The sequence below is a fragment of the Pinus tabuliformis genome, chromosome J, assembly GCF_031772625.1.
Source record: "Pinus tabuliformis cultivar Carrire ecotype Pingquan chromosome J, CPIR1, whole genome shotgun sequence".
Taxonomy (NCBI): Eukaryota; Viridiplantae; Streptophyta; class Pinopsida; order Pinales; family Pinaceae; genus Pinus; species Pinus tabuliformis.
In genome coordinates this window covers 199,040,120-199,056,929 of record NC_142295.1, presented here as the reverse complement: position 1 = coordinate 199,056,929, position 16,810 = coordinate 199,040,120, and positions in this window count along the sequence as shown.

Sequence of the window (16,810 nt, the reverse complement as noted above, 5' to 3'; positions counted from 1 at the left end):
ATTGAGATGTGAAGGCTCATTGACTACATGGATGATGTTACTAGACTTGGCTACATTTAAATCAAGAATAATAAAAAGTTTAGTGTTAGGTGGAAATTAAGAAATATGGAATATGAAATTTAGGAATGAACCATACACCTCATAGATGAGACAAGTTTCACCTGGAGGATGCCAAGAAATGCTACTAAATATTCATTAATTAAACAAGCAATATTACAAATAATTATGTGATAACATTTCTGTTAGGGAGATCAAACAAACTCCTAGAAAATATGATCTTACACCTAAATAAAAACACAATCTAAACTAGTCACAATCACTTTCTCCATTATTTCCAGGCCTCCTCCTTAATAGAGAAAGGATTAGTTTCCACACCTAGTATCTTCCTAAACAATAAAAATTTAATCTTCCAAGAGGCTTAGTGGAAATATAAGAATATTTTTCACAAGTATTTCAATATCCAATATTAATTTCCTTAATCTGTATATTTTGTCTAATAAATTGTAATTTTGCATCAACATGCTTTGTTCTTACACGACAAACTGGATTATTTTCCAACATTATGGAGCTTTGGTTGTCACATTTATTCATTGTATCCCTCTTTGCTTCTTCTCCAGCATCTTGAAGAACTCTCCTCAACCAAACCACTTCACAAGTTGTTACACAAAAAACTTTATACTCTGCCTCTATGGATGACAAAGAGACAATAGGTTGCTTCTTTCTACTCAATGAAACAATCCCAGATCTAATGGTATAATTATAACCTGTAGTAGATCTCCTATCATCTGAATTGCCATCCCAATCTAAGTGTGAGTAAACTGTTAGTTCAACACCAAATGAATCAATATACTTAGGCAAAAATCAATTATTCCTTTAAGAAACTTGAGCGCTCCATTCACTACATTCCAGTGGATTTTATATATCTCACCATAAACTAACTTAACATAGTAATAGAGTATGCTAAGTTAGATTTGGTTGTATTAATATAATTCTAGATTCACACTAGTTGTATATACACTGTACCATCTACCTCCTTTGAGCCATCAACAAAATGAAGTTTCATGTTTTGTTGCATTGGAACAATAGAAAATTTACACTGATCCATTTCAAACTTCATAAGTAATTCTCTAACATACTTACATTGAGAGACAAATGTCTGACCATAATGTCTCCAAACTTCAAGACCTAAAAAGTGATGTAACTCACCAACGTATTTCATCTCAAATACTTGTGACATATGCACCTTAATTCCATCAATTAATTGAATTAAATTCTGTGTAATAAGTAAATCATCAACATACAAATAAGTTAGTACAACCTTCCCCTTTGAATCAAATTTGGTATACATATTTGGATCACTTTGACTCCTCATAAAACCCTGTTGAAGAAAAAAGGAATCTATATTTTCATACCACAAACTAGGTTCCTGATTCAACCCATACAAAGCATTATTTAATTTGCAAACTAAATGTTTCTACCCATTTTCACAAACCCTTCAGGTTGTGTTAAATACACCTCCTCCTTTAAATTTCTATTGAGAAAACAAGTTCTTACATCCAATTGATGAAGATTCCAATGGTACTTTGTATCTAATACAATTAAAAGTCTAATAGTATTTATTTTAGCTATACGAACAAATGTTTCTCCATAATAAATGCCTTGTTTTTGTTAGTACCCTTTTTCCACCAATCTAGCTTTGTATTTATCTATACTTCCATTTGATTTAAATTTTAGTTTGTACATTGATTTACATCCTATAGGCTCTTTATCTTTTGTTAATTCAATCAATTCCTAGGTTTTTCTTTTAATTGTAGAGTCATATTCTTCCTTCATTGTTATTCTCCACTCTTCAAGTTCATTAGATTCATTAAAACTCATAGGTTCTATGACATTTAAAAAGATACTCATCATGGCATAATCATTATACCTTTTAAGTAGGCGAACTAATGAGTAGATCTCTTTGGAACTTCGTTGTCTCCATCTCTATTCTTTGAAGGTCCTTCTCTACCTCTTGGTGAATTCTGACTAATGGTTGTATCCATATCACTGGAGCCTTCTATTTCATGCTTCCACTTCATCTTTATTATCTTCATATTCAGGAAGTATGTCCCACCTTTCATATTTCTTTTCCTTGTTTCCTTCACCTACCTACTCATGGAAAATTACATCTCTACTCACAAATACTTTTTTATTAAATGGATCAAACATTTTATATGCTTTAAATTCTGAATAGTATACAACAAAGATGCATTTGATAGATTTAGCATCAAGTTTCTTTCTGTTCTTGTTTGGAACATGTGTAAAGGCCTTACACACAAATACCCTAAAATGATTAGTTGTTGGTTTAAAACCGAACAATGATTTGAATGAAGTATTGAGATCAAGATACCTTGTTGGACTTATTTTCTTTAAATAAACAACAATTCTAATGGTCTTTGCTCAAAAATCATTTGAGATATTCTTACATTTAATCATACTCCAAGAACACTCCACCGATGTTAAGTTTTTTCTTTGTGCAACATCGTCCTACTGTGGAGTATAGAATATTGTAGATTGATGCATTATTCCATGATCCATGCATTAATTAATGAAGTTCCCCAATCTATACTCTCCTCCTTGATCTGAACGAAAAAATATTATGAACTTCCATGTCTCCCTCTCTACCATGTTTTTGAATTATTTTAAATATTCAAAAACATCACTCTTTCTCCTTATGAAGTACACCCAGGTATACCTTGTGTAATCATGAATATACAACAAAAAATAATAAATACCTTCTAAATATTTGTTCTACATGATTCAAAAAACACCACAATGCACAATTTCTAATATGTCTCTTCTTCTCTTATTAGAATTAGAGGGGAATTGTTCTCTATGCATTTTTCCTAAAGCACAGCCCTCACAAGAAATATATTCATTCTTTAACATAGGGAGTCCTTCAACCATTCTTTGTTTCTGCAATAATAACAAGTTATGGAAATTGATATGACCATACCTCTCATGCCAAAGACTTTCAGTTGACACTATTGTAGAAGTCAATGCTTGATGATTCTTGTTTGTGACATTAATTTTTTAGAAGCCTCCAATCTATGACTCCTCAAGAGATTAGTTTGTAGTGATCTAACAAGTCCTTTACTATGCAGTGTGTTTTAAATAATTCAACCTTGATATTTCTTATCTGTGACTGTGGACACAATGATCAAAAGTTTCTTAATATTGGGCACATACATAACATCGTGAATACGTCTGACATTGCCATTTGGTAGAGTCATTGAAATATATACATATCCCTTGAACTGATGTGCATGATTATCTCCAAGATAAATATTTCCACCATTTTTTCTTTCCTTGAATTTCTCACACTAATACTTATTGCATGTCATGCGGATTAAAGCTCCATATTCCACAAACCATGCATTGACATCATCTGTTTTAGTGGATAGTGTAACATTAGACAGAAGCAACTTAAGATTATTGAGATGAGAGTTCAGGGCTTCTCTTGCAAAGTGTCCTAAAAGTATTCTATGTTTATGTCTCTCTTTGTCACTTTTCTCCTTGTAACAATCTCTAGCAAGATTCCCACTTCCACCACCATAAAAATATTTTATTTGAGAATCATTTCTAGTAGGTGACATACTATGATTTGGCTTTGGATATGACCTTCTTTGAAGTGGACTTCCAACCTTAATTCCATCTTGTTGTTTTCCTTTGAATAATTTCTTCTACAACACAAGTGCTATGTTTGGATTTTGAGGCTTCAAATTTCTGCACCTTTCTTCTTCTTGCATGAGTATACCTATCAATTCCTCAAAATTAGGAGCTTTCTCCCTTCCTACAAGACCTATAATAAAAATCTGATAGTCCTTTGACATTCCATTTAAAGTTATTGTCACAAGACAAGTATTAGGTACTCATTCTCCTATGTCTTCCAGCTTACCTTTCAAATCTTTTATTCTTGAAACAAAGGCACTCATTGATTTTTTTTTCCATTTTAATATAAAGGAGATTACTTTTCAGGAAGAGGACACGATTTATGTTTTTGGTGTCACACAAGTGCTTAAGTGTAGTCTAGGTTAAATTAGAAATATTACAATCACAAATATGAGGAATTGTGTTATCTTTCATGGACATTCTTAATAGAACCTTTGCTTTATTCTCCTAGTTCTCCAAATCTTCAATCGATACAGCTATGGTGCCTCCAACAAAACTTGGTTTTATTTCTTCTCATTTTGTGATTGTCTAAACGCCATATCCTTCAATCAGAGTCTACAACTTGAATTTTTAATTAACATTATTGCATCTGTCCAATTTATTGGCCTCTTGAGCTAGGTCTTTGTAAGAGCATTAATGATCTTGAAAAAAATCCTAATTTCCAAGAACACCTTGCTTCTTACTCCACACTTCAGGAGCACCACCAGTAGATCAAAAACTACCTTGTAACAAGTTGTCACGATCAAAAAATACTTGGCTCCAACACTGGCCATGATGGGGCTCCATGCTCCGTTCAAATTAAATCTAGAGAGAGGCTCATTAACTTCTGACAAAAATAAATGAAGCTTAAATAATATTTAAATTTGACACAAATGAATTTGCACAATCTTACCCTAAAGACAATGTACACTTTTCCTTAATAGAAGATGTGCAAATCCTCTCATTTTTGCTTAATAAAAGTTGCACAATCTTCTCACTTTTCCTTAAGAGAAGCTCCGCAAATCTGTTGACTTTTCCTTAAGAAAATTTGTGTAATCCTTTATAATTTTCCAATGTAAAGTTGATTGAGGGTGCACAGGCTCACTCCATTATCCAATGTGGCTCTTGTGCACCTAAAATGGTGTAACTTGGCTCACTCTTGCTGTAGCTTTTCCTTTGACACTATGAAGATGGATTCACTCCTTACAACGTTCACACTGGAGGCAATAGAGCACAGATTCACTCTAGTATCCAACATGGCTCTTGTTCGCCTAAAAGGTCGCAACTTGGCTCACTCTTGCTACAACTTTTCCTTTGACGGAATGAGGGTTGCTTCACCCCTGACAATGTACACACTAGAGGCAATAGATCTGTGAGGCACAATAGCACAAATTGATGAATTTCTTAATGCAAAGGTATGGCAGGTATTGGATCTTCAAGCATGCTAACAAATCTTTACACTAACACTCACTAACACATGAGTTTCTACACTCATCACAAACTTACTCACCCCACGAGTCTCAACCACCAAATGCTCTGATACCAAATTAATAAATGTGGAAGACAAAATTTAGGAATGAATCACACAGCGCAGGTGAGATGAGATACACCTGAAGGCTACCAAGTAGCACTATGTAGCACTATTGCGTATTTATTAATTAATCAAACAAGATTACACATATTTATATGATTATATTTTTGTTAGTGAGATCAAACAAACTCTTAGAAAATAGGATTTAGCATCTAAATAAAAACACAATCTAAACCACTCACAACCTCTTTCTCCATTATGTCCAAGTATGGAAATTCCCTTATATATGTTCTTAAAATATTGTTTACATGTGTGAAATTGTATCATTATTTCTAGGCTATTATTTTTTAATACTATCAAGTGCTTTATGGTAAGAACACCACTGTGTTTTATGGTATGAACACTAGTGGGCTAGGTGACGACATGAAATACAACAAGGAGAGAGGGGTGTTAGAGGGGTGTGATAGAAAATAATGAGGATTTGAGGTTGTCTTATGAAAAGGAGAGAAGGAATGGTGTTCTCATGTTCGTGATTGGTGTGAATAAAAGCATGCTCTATAGTCATGATTTCAAATGATCTGATTTTGTGTTTGATTTAAAACTTGGTGATGGGGTGAATATACATTTGGACTATTTGATCACGAACTTAGAAAAGTTGTAGGAAACAACACATTAAATTACTTACACAAAGGGTAATGATGTGTTGAAGGGCATGAAAGAAGGCATCTAAGCAGTAGTTTATCTAAAACTAAAACTAGAAAATGGTCCTCATTGAGTTTGACATAGATCCCTAAACAATTAGAATGAGACTACTAGTGGGATGGGTCCATTATTCCCAATTGGTGTTCAGGAAGTTGCATTCATTGTGACTACCATTGATATCTAAATAATTAGATTGAAACTACCACTAGGATTGGTCAACTGATTCAAGTTTGATGTTGAGAAGGTTCCGCTCATTTTTCTTCAATTACGTTAGGACAAGTATTGAAATAGGAAATTAGATTGTAGATCCTTGAATTTTATGGTTCGACCTACATTTGTTAGCCGTGTTTGTAAAATAGATGCATATATCCACTAGAAAATAGGAGTCAGAGAAACAGGTTATCTCCATTTTAAGTTTGTTTGGGAAAAAGCCAACTTCTCAATGACACTGGAAAGAGGCGATTCAACATCGTCTGAAAAAGAGGTGAAAGAGTTGGAATAACAACTAGGAGTGGATTGAAAAAGATCTCAACTTGATGTAGAAAAAATCACTTATGGTGGAGGTTAGAACCTCTAACAAATCTAATGTACACACCAAAATATGTAGGTGAAGCACACAAGCCTGAAAAACCAAATCCGTTAGCCATAGGGATTAGGATAGGAGAAGGGTCCTCTATTGAGACCATTAATTGAAAGAGGGAGATATTTTATGTAGTTGTCGATCCGAAGAGAATCAGAATGATTGTCCATAACTATGAGGGTGGAAGGGTATGCATGATAAGGAATCCAACACCATTATCGATAGAATTTGGTGGTTGTAGAGCCAAATAGAACGAGATTTGTTAAGAATCGTAGGATCCAATACTAAATGATATAGTTCATTATTAAACAATAAAGAAAAAATGAATTTAGAAATGGACATTAAGACTAATGGAAGAATCCAAATTTTTTTTTTTTTTTTATAAAATTGAAAAAAATCTAGATAAATTTATTTGACAAAATCAACTTTAATTAAGAATTAAAAAAAATCCAATTAAGTTAACAAAATCTTACAACTCCACTTTAATTAACTAAAAAACAACTTACAAAATGTTCGTAACAAGTAGAACCTATAGCAAACGATCATGCATTTATTTTTGGCCTTGTCTAATGAGTCCACAATTTTCGGCCGAGAACAAATTTTGAGCTGGAATTTGGTGCATTTTTTTTCAGAAGATAGGAATGTGGAATTAAAAAAAAAAATTAATGACGGAAATAGAATTAGCACTTTCAACAAATCATGGTACCCAAAATATTGAAGCTTATAACTATAACATAGATTTTTAAAAATCTGTACTAATTTTTCTCAAAATAATTTAAAAATTTTATGGTTTTTCCAAAAATATTGTAGCCAGACTAATCTTTTATTTATTTATCTATATTTTTTTATTGCATCTCAAAATGCATTTTACAATCCAGCATGGGAAATGTGTAATTTTATCTATTGGGCTAAAATTTCACTAATTTGGTCGAAAATAAAAATAAATAAATAAAATCTAAATAATATTTGATTAAATAATATTTGATTAAATAATAACTCAGATAACAATATAAATAAACCATTAATAATTCATTGTGAGAGCAAAATTATTTCGAGATAATCGTTCTGAGTCGTTATCAGAACAAAATTCGTGTGATATTCATCACACTCGCGCATTGGTGTTGGTCTCCACTTACAAGTATTCATCACATTCGATAGATTGGTGTTGTTGTCCACTTACACGTAAGTTGTATCAAAAGAATTTATCGATTCATGTTTTTTTTAGTGTCCATTTTGTTTTTAGTGGAATTCATTTCACCAGTGTTGTTTGATGACTACCTTAATATCTTGGCACCAATCTAATTATTGTGAATTATAAAGTTTAGCTCAGAAATTTAGGTCAGAATTATAAAGTTTAGCTCAGAAATTTGTGTGAATCATAATTTCCGAATTCAAAGGTGACAAAATAATATTCATCGAAATTGTTCAACATTGTCACCTAAAGAATACCATTCGTATCGTTCTTCCACAGATCAATCAATATGCCAGTTTCAATAAGGTACAACAATATTAGGTTTACTTATATTTTTAATTAAAAAAAATTATAAAAAATTGCCCAGAACGTGAAACTCATTTCCGGGTTATTCAACAAAACTTAAATTTCTCCTCGTACACGTACATGTTTTAAGAAGTTATTCAATATGCTCGGTCCATCTTTGTTTGTTATTTTAGAGTGTAGTGGTTAATTGATTTTTAATGGTTTTCAACCTTTGGCCCTAGCGTTGGGACAATATTAAATAAATGTGAATTAACTGTAGAAAATTACATGCGTGGTCAGAGATGTCCAAAATATACCTGACTTAAAATGGGATAGAATTCCATATTATTTTGAACAGATTGTTGAAAACACAAACTTTAATTATAATATTTTTTTTCCAAAAATAATTCAAAGTCCGAAAATATATTCACACTTTTGAAGTTATTAGTCCCTGCCTTCCGCACTGCAGGGACTCTAGCTATAGCTAGAGAGTTGATCAACCATCAATCCCTATTTTGACCCAAAAAAAAATCACAGCGCCAAAATTTATCCAAACTTTTTATTTGCAATTTAGGTTCACCAATTTTTATCCAAAATCACTATTTGGATCAAAAAAAATTAGCTCCACCAAAATTTCTCCAAACTTTTTAACTTATTATTTTGCAATTTAGGTTCACCAAAATTTTGATTTCAACCTCTTTTGGAACCTTCACTTATCCTTAGGTTACCTTTCACTTATTCTGAGGCTACCTTTGGTGTTCAACTAACTTTTAACCAAAGTTTCAAAAAAAATCATGAAAACGTTTTTAACTTTTTACCCAAAGTTGGAACAATTCGATGTCCAACCATTCAATGGCATGGTTTTTACATTTAATGTAAAGTTTTGAAACTAAGTTAAAATTGCGCTCACACTCCTCCCATAGCCAGCGCTTGTCCACACGTTGGCATCTCTCCTCCACATGTCCTGCTGCTTTCACACCGATTAAGTGTACATATTATATAAATAGAACTTCTATAAACGTTTGATCTTCTTTCTTGGATGGTTTACCTCCCTGTTTACTTTCTTCGGTAGTGCACACCATACAAGCCCGGTGAGGAATGGCTTGCCAAACTACCTCCGTACACCTTCACCGCATCACTTGCTTCACTGGTCTGGAAAGGGTTCCTTGTATGGTATGAAAATTTTAAGAATGTTCTCATATTTGATTTGGGTAGAAAGAATTTGGATGTCATTCTTCTTAAAACTAACAAGTACGTAAAGGAGATCAAGGCAGAGCAAAGACATGCATATGGGAAGTGAATAATTTTACAATAGGTTGGTTCAACATTTTTCTATAGGAATTTCAAAGGAAATACAAAGTCAGCATATCTCCAAATGCAATAACACTCAGGAGGCTTCGTCGTGCATGCAAGCGAGCCAATAAAATTTTGTCCTCCACTACAAAGGCCATCGTTCAAGTCTCGTGTCTTCATAAAACCCAAGAGCTTCATTAAAAAATCAGTGATGCATATAAATTATAACAAAATGACTCATAAATCAATGATACATATAAACTATAACAAAATGATGCATATATTTGTGCGGATTGCAGGGTGGTTTTCATATATGTTTGTCTGTGCTTGCTATTTTAGAGAGATTTAGACCTGATCCAACGATAATTTCCGAGTCGTTTAATTGTATAAGAATAATATAGCTATGGTGCTACTAATTAGTTTTCGAACATATTGTATAATAGTTACACAAATTTATGGACTTGTTTTGTTTTTCCATAGTTCAAGAATCTTAGCATATTGCTTCTTTTTTCTAACGATCTAACTAAGCTCGATCACCTCCTTCACCGCCTCTTCCCCAGCAGTATTATATTTCTTCTTTCCGCCTGCAAAATCAATTAAATCAACAAATGAATTCAGGCAGAAATAGTATAATTGTGCACATATTTAATTTTATTCTATGCCGGAAGCTAATTCTATTTCTTCTTTCCACGTGCAAAATCAATCAAATCAAAAAATGAATTCAGGCAGGAATAGGAATAGGGTAATTGTGCACATATTTAATTTTATTATATGGTTAAAGCTAATAGAATATTAATTCAATTACAGATAGCATTCAATTGCAGAGTGTAGTTTTCTCATCCCAAATTTACGTTCAGATATTACCCCTTAAATTGAGGTGACTAAATCACAATTTTTGTTGGTACAACATCTAACAAATTATCAACCTTCTGTACCTGGGCTTTCAAGCAACATACATAGTTTGCATGGTCGAAATGCTAGTTATTTTATTCAAGGGTTCACAAATGTAGACCAACTCTAGTTATTTTATTCAAGGGTTCACAAGTGTAGACCAACTCTAGTAAAGAGTGGATAGGAGAGTCTTCGGGTAGATAGACAATGACAAATCTGTTTGTTAAGTTAATTGTTCCATTTTCTTAAACAGGACAATTTTGCTGCCATGCATGTCGTAGCGTAGTAAGTGTTTCTTCCTAGAAAAGGGATAAAGACGAGGCCAGAGTATAGAAAAACAAGAAGAACAGGAAGAACAAAGAAAAGTAAATCCCTACACTTACACAGATAATACGGGTAATAGGAACAGCTAAGGAAACGTCTGGTATGTGTAATAGAAGCATCTAAGGAACTGCAGATTTATGATAGAAAAGAGAAAGAAAAAAGGTAAACTGAAAGCTTGCAAATTCACATAACGAACTTTAATAACGAACTTTACTCATATACAGAAAAATAATTTGAGTGGTAGTTAGATGTAATCAACGAGCTCATTTGATGGTGAACATGTTACATGTAACAAAAAGCTATGTTGGTGCAACCACCTGGAGCACACTTGAGATCCCCACAAATGCTAACCAACTACCTGCTTGGTGGTGGAAAGACTAGCTAGCCATTGCTATAGCTACACTCCTTTTAACTCTTTCAAATTTCGTGTGTTGTTGTTACCACGGAATCCTAATCGCGAATAGACCAGCATACTTTCAGGCAAGTCTACTGCTCGATACAATGACCATTCGAGGCATTTTTCCTAAGTATATGGCTTCAAGGTGAACTTGAATTCAAGAATTCAAGTTTCTTGGTTCAGTGGAGATTCAAGACATTTTTCCTGCGAGGTGAATAGAAGAATTCAGGTTTCTTGGTTCACTGCGGTAGGCAATGGAAAAAATGTTTATCTAAAAGCTTTGCACGTTTTAAGAAGGTAATACCCACCCTAGTTCGAGTTGCATACATAAGCACAGTGGCCAAAGATATTTAAGCACCCCTTGTGCATAGTGCATGTTGGGCATGGAGTTATGGCAAAGAGGGACAAGTGGTAAATTTAGTGTGGACCCACACTGGCAGACAAGTGGTAAGTTCGTGTGGACCCATAGGGGTAGACAAGTGGAAAAATCATGGCAACACAGAGTTAGATCAAGGTGATTTCTGTTTAATTCAATTGTCAAAAAAATTTGTATGTGAAAATGGCTGCATGTAGACAAGTGGTAAATTAGTGTGGACCCACAAGGGTAGACAAGTGGTAAATTCATGTGGACCCATAGGGGTAGGCAAGTGGAAAAATCATGGCATCACACAGTGGGTGATTTCTACTTAATTGAAATGTCAAAAATTCTAGTATGTGAATATCTCTGCATGTATTACAGTTGTGCAATGAATTTTAACTGTTATAGCATTGGGAAATTTACAGAACCTACTGCACAACAAAGGGATAGTTCATTGAACTGCCTCACCTCAGGCTCCATTTTGGTTGTTTCTCGGATGTCCAACCTTACCTCCAATGTGGTTGTTGAAACGATCAATCCTCATTTTCTAAGCTCAAGGAGAGATGCTTATACCAAATTAAAGTAGAGTGATCACTAGGGGAAGTATTATGTCGACGAGGCAAGTAGGAATGCCTACTATTCATTTAAGGGTTGTTTCGTTCTCATCATAATGTAGTGTATTTAAATCTCTCTCGTAATGAGCTGGGTGAATTCTATCCATTTAACGACTTAATTGTAAATAAGCAAGCTGCTATAAACCAAACTCTCTGATCCACCCAATACTGTTACACCATCTATGAGTTGTATCGCCTTCCCTCCAACAATGGATTCTACAAATATTTGTGCCCAATATTTCATGATAGAACACAATTATATCACTATCTAAAGGTTTATTAAGCTATTAAAAAATTTCATACCGGCTAGCTTGCAACCCTTGTTAGTCTGAGTGCGATTTCGTTTACTGCAGGTTTTAGTATAGCTTTATTTTAAAAAATAGGTATATTTTAATATAATTTTATTTTAAAATATATGAACATTGAATTTTGAATTTTGAAAATATTTAAAATTCTGATAAACTTCTCTTCTCACAATCAGATAGAAATGTAGGATAATATATGATTTTAATTATTATTTTCAATTTTAATAAAATTTATTTTTATTTAAAAATTGCTTAACTTCCACTAACTTACTTATTATTAATACTTTCTTTGTTCTTTGTACTTATTATCCAAAGTAGTACCCATTATTGATCCTATAAATACAGTTCGAGATTAATTTATTTTCCCATTAAAAAGTGTAGATTTAGTTTTTTGATTACTTAAATATATATGGTTAACTTATGTGTTTTTTTTTCTTCTTCTACAAAAATTTAACATCATGAGTACTAGTAATGGAGAAATGAATAATAACAACTTGAAGAAATAAGAAGTATATACACACTAAGAAGACAAGGAGTAAATAATATGGAAGAACTAATTGATATCCAAATAGAGAAGAAAAAGATAGAAAAAAATGGGCGACAAATATTGAGAAGGAAAGAAATGACTTAGGATGAAAGAGAAGAACAACAAAGGAAGGTTCGTGAAAGAAAAATATTGTAACATCAAATGCAGAATGAGGGTGAAAGGAAAGAAGAATGAAGGAAGGATCAAGAAAGAAAAAGGTTGGAAGGACAAAAGAAGAATGTGCATGATAGGGAAGAAGAATGAAGAAAGAATCGTGAAAGAAAAGCGTTGAAACGACAAATGAAAAATCTTGTTGAGAGGATTAGATTGTCAGATCTAGGAGCAGAGTCAGACTCACACTCCCCAGATCCAATACATCTACCTACCTTTCCTGTGCATAGATCTGTATTTTTTTTTTTTTGACTTGAGTTTTTATGGTTTGAATTTTTATCATTGTACATATGGTTTGGGTGTTTTCTTGTTGTCATGCAGCTACAAATATGAAGAAGAAAATTGTGTAGTGTCGAAATCTAGGCTCTAGAGGGTAATATCTGGATCTCTAGGTCATCAACATCATTTTTCCAGGGATTCTATCTAGATTTTTCAGTCTATGGGTTTTTAAATTTTTAAATCTAGAAATAATTTAAATTTTCAGGTGTTTCAATGGTAAATTTCTCTTCAGTTCTTTGGTTAACTGTTTGCTGCCTGGGTTTTCAATTTCTTTGCCACAGAAAAAATTTCAATTTTTTTTTAGGCTCACAGCCTTTTGCTGCTTCCACCTTTCTCCATGAATCTCTTAGCTCCCTGCTACATTTTGAGTCGCTGCCTGCAACCTTGGAATCCCAATCCAAATCTCTCGTTGTTCCTGTTTCCTTCCCTAGCCCGTAGCTATAGCTCCCTCAAACACAACTTTCTTTTGCTGTGTTATTCCTCAAATCCCCCTATTCCCTTTGAGTTCTGTATATTTCTCACTGCCCGATATCTGCCTCACTCCTGCATTCCTTCTTCCCTCCGCGCATTCTTCTCACTGCTTTGCCCTTACCTTTCGTATCTCCTCAAATCCATAGCCACAAGTGGTCGTCCCTATTCCATATCTCCATCACGCTGCCCTTCTGCACTTTTTCCTTGCTCTGTCCAGCTCCTTGTCCTCCCTCAACACTCCGATCGAACCCTTTCTGTCGTTGGAGCTGGAGATGCATGCAACAAAAAACATTCTATTTCTATGTGTGGGTTTATGTTTCGTTAAGGTTTCGATTCCAATTTTCATTTCTCTTGAACTTTTTTTTTTTTTTGATTTTTTGTTTTGGCTTTCATTTCTTTTAATTTTTTGATTTGGTTATATTTAGTTTCACGTTTTTCAGTTTTTACTATTTTGATTTGAAAATATAAAAAACTCCAAAACATTTAGAAAATCATAAAAAAAATTAAAAGCCTATTTATTTATTTTCATAAAAAAAAAAAATCAGAAAATTAGAAAATCTCTTAAATTTAAAAAATAAAAATAAAAACTAAAACATTTTAAAATTATAAAAAAATCCAAATTCTGGTGACTAAAGAATTAAATTAAACGAGGATTTGCGCTTTGACATAAAAAAATTAATGTTTCCTATGGCCCATTAAAATTTCAATTTATGAATCCTTTTGATTTACTTTGTCATATTAAAAATTTAATTTCTTCATTTACCACATCAAAATTAATTTCCTAAGGAACAATTGAATTGATTACATAAATTTCCTTGGTGTCATTCTGTGGTAATGATTTTCTATTGTCACGTGCAATAGATTTTTAAAATCATATTCGATGAAGTTAATTGTTTTAGGTCTGAATTCCTAGCGAAAATCACTTTAAATCTGGAATCTCTTGCATGATACATTTTTGGGCATTTACATTGATCATTGATGATTTTCACTATTCGTCACATATTGGAAAATTGTTCTAGATAACTTGTTTTTTTACTTGATCTATGGTTCATTGAACATAAATGCACTGGTCTATAATCATTTGTATCTTGTGGTGATGTCTTAGTTACATTAACGTTTAATCTATTCATTTGAGTTAATCAACACTCATTTACATTCATCAAGTTGTCCATCATTAAAATATTCTAGAGCCCATGTTCCACAGGCTACCCTCATCCATTCACCTTAGGGACTACCCCCCTTAACTTGCCTAGGAGAGAAACTAAAGGAAGTGAACAAGGATTAGAGTGAAAATCCTTACTCTGAGCGTTGTCGCAGTGCCTAGACACTTTGTGCGACAACTAATATCACAAGCGAGTCTAATTTTGTAGTTAATGTATTCAAGAGGTGACTAATACCAATATAGGGGATATAGAATAATTTTTCCTCAATTTGTCAAAGATGTTGCCAAGAGATTACCTTGACATATTAAATACTTGGATTTAATGGTAGTAGTGCAGAAAAAAGGTCAACAAAGATCAAACTATTATTTCATTGTTAGAAGGAAAAATGTAATAGATGAATTATTATAAAAGATTCAAAATGATCCATATTATGAAGGTGTAGAAATTGATATGAATGTTGTGGAAGAGTTGCAAGAAAAAAAAACAAATGTGTTGCATATGATTAATTCTATTATACTACCAGATATGGACAATGACATGGAATTTGCAATGTTGGAAGGAGCTCCACGTCATTAAGATTCTTTAGAATATTGTGACACAACATCCTTTATTGCAAGGAATCCAAATGCATCCACGTAAATTGAACTTATTTATGCATGGAAAAATAGTCCTAATGGAGAAGTAAACTAATCAGATGGTGAAACTACAAATGTCATTAATTGGCCAACAATTGGTTCATCTCCCATGAATGAGTATAATAATGGAGGGTTATTTGATAGGGCATTTCTAACATTGTTCCTTAGAGGATAAGTTGATTGGTTACAATCACAACTATGAAATATGCATCTTCATGACTATGAGAAACATCTCCTCAGGTTTTGTGATAACATGTTTGGGAGACATACTCGATTTAGATTATTTTTACTTAATATTATCATGAGACATTGTGCTCAAGTGTCTTCTGCATTTTTTGTTAAAAAAATATGACAGGACTACCTACAATATTTGATGAGTTAAGGTAGCATTTACAAAATCTTCCCAATTCTAAAATTACAGATAGATTGATGAGATTTGGACATGTTCTAAGAGGTACACATGGATATTGGACCAAATGTCGTGCAAAATTATGTGACTTGGTTCAATAAATTAATACTCCTACAATATTTTTCACAGTAAGGGTAGGAGATATGCAATGGTCAGATTTGCCTCTATTGATGCCCGACACCTCACTTGCAGACCAAAAGGAGGCAAAGAAATGGAGATTCAATAATGTGATTCATAATCTTAACATTCTAGTAAGTTATGTGCACTTGAAACATACATTATTTCGAGATGAAATATTTTCAAAATTTCATCTGCTACATATTTTTGGTGTCATTATGAATGGAAACATTGTGGAAATCCACATGCACATTGGTTTCTTTGGCTAAAAGATTCTCCCAATAGGGAAAAATTGAATTAGAATGACCCCACTCAAGCTAGACATGCAAAATAATACTTTGATAAATATGGCCATGCATTCAATCCATGCAACAAAATTCAAATAAAGATCCATATTCAACGAAATGATGATGATCATACTTCCTTAAAGAACATTGAAAAGATATTTCATTTTGATACAATGCTCAAATATGAATAACTTCTTAATTGTGTTGAGCGCCGCATATTGTGCAATAGAAGTCATGCCTTCAAGAAAAGGGTGGAAAGTTTGTGTGTAGATATAAGGCACCATGGGAGCTATGAAAAGTGGTAAGAATTTATGTTCATGAGACTTGAGAAGAATTATATGAACCTAGAGAAAATGATGATAGATTAAATACACATAATCATGAAACATTAATAATGTGGAGTGTAAATATGGATTGGAAACATATTATTTCTACGCATTTTTTGATTAACTAGATAGCGAAATATGAAGCAAAAGCATAAAAAGGTTCAGAGAGGTTCCATGATATGTTGATGTGTATTTCTTATATTAAAAATCCAAATGAACCAGCAACATGTGAATATAGAACATTGTTGTATGAGACTATTTCTG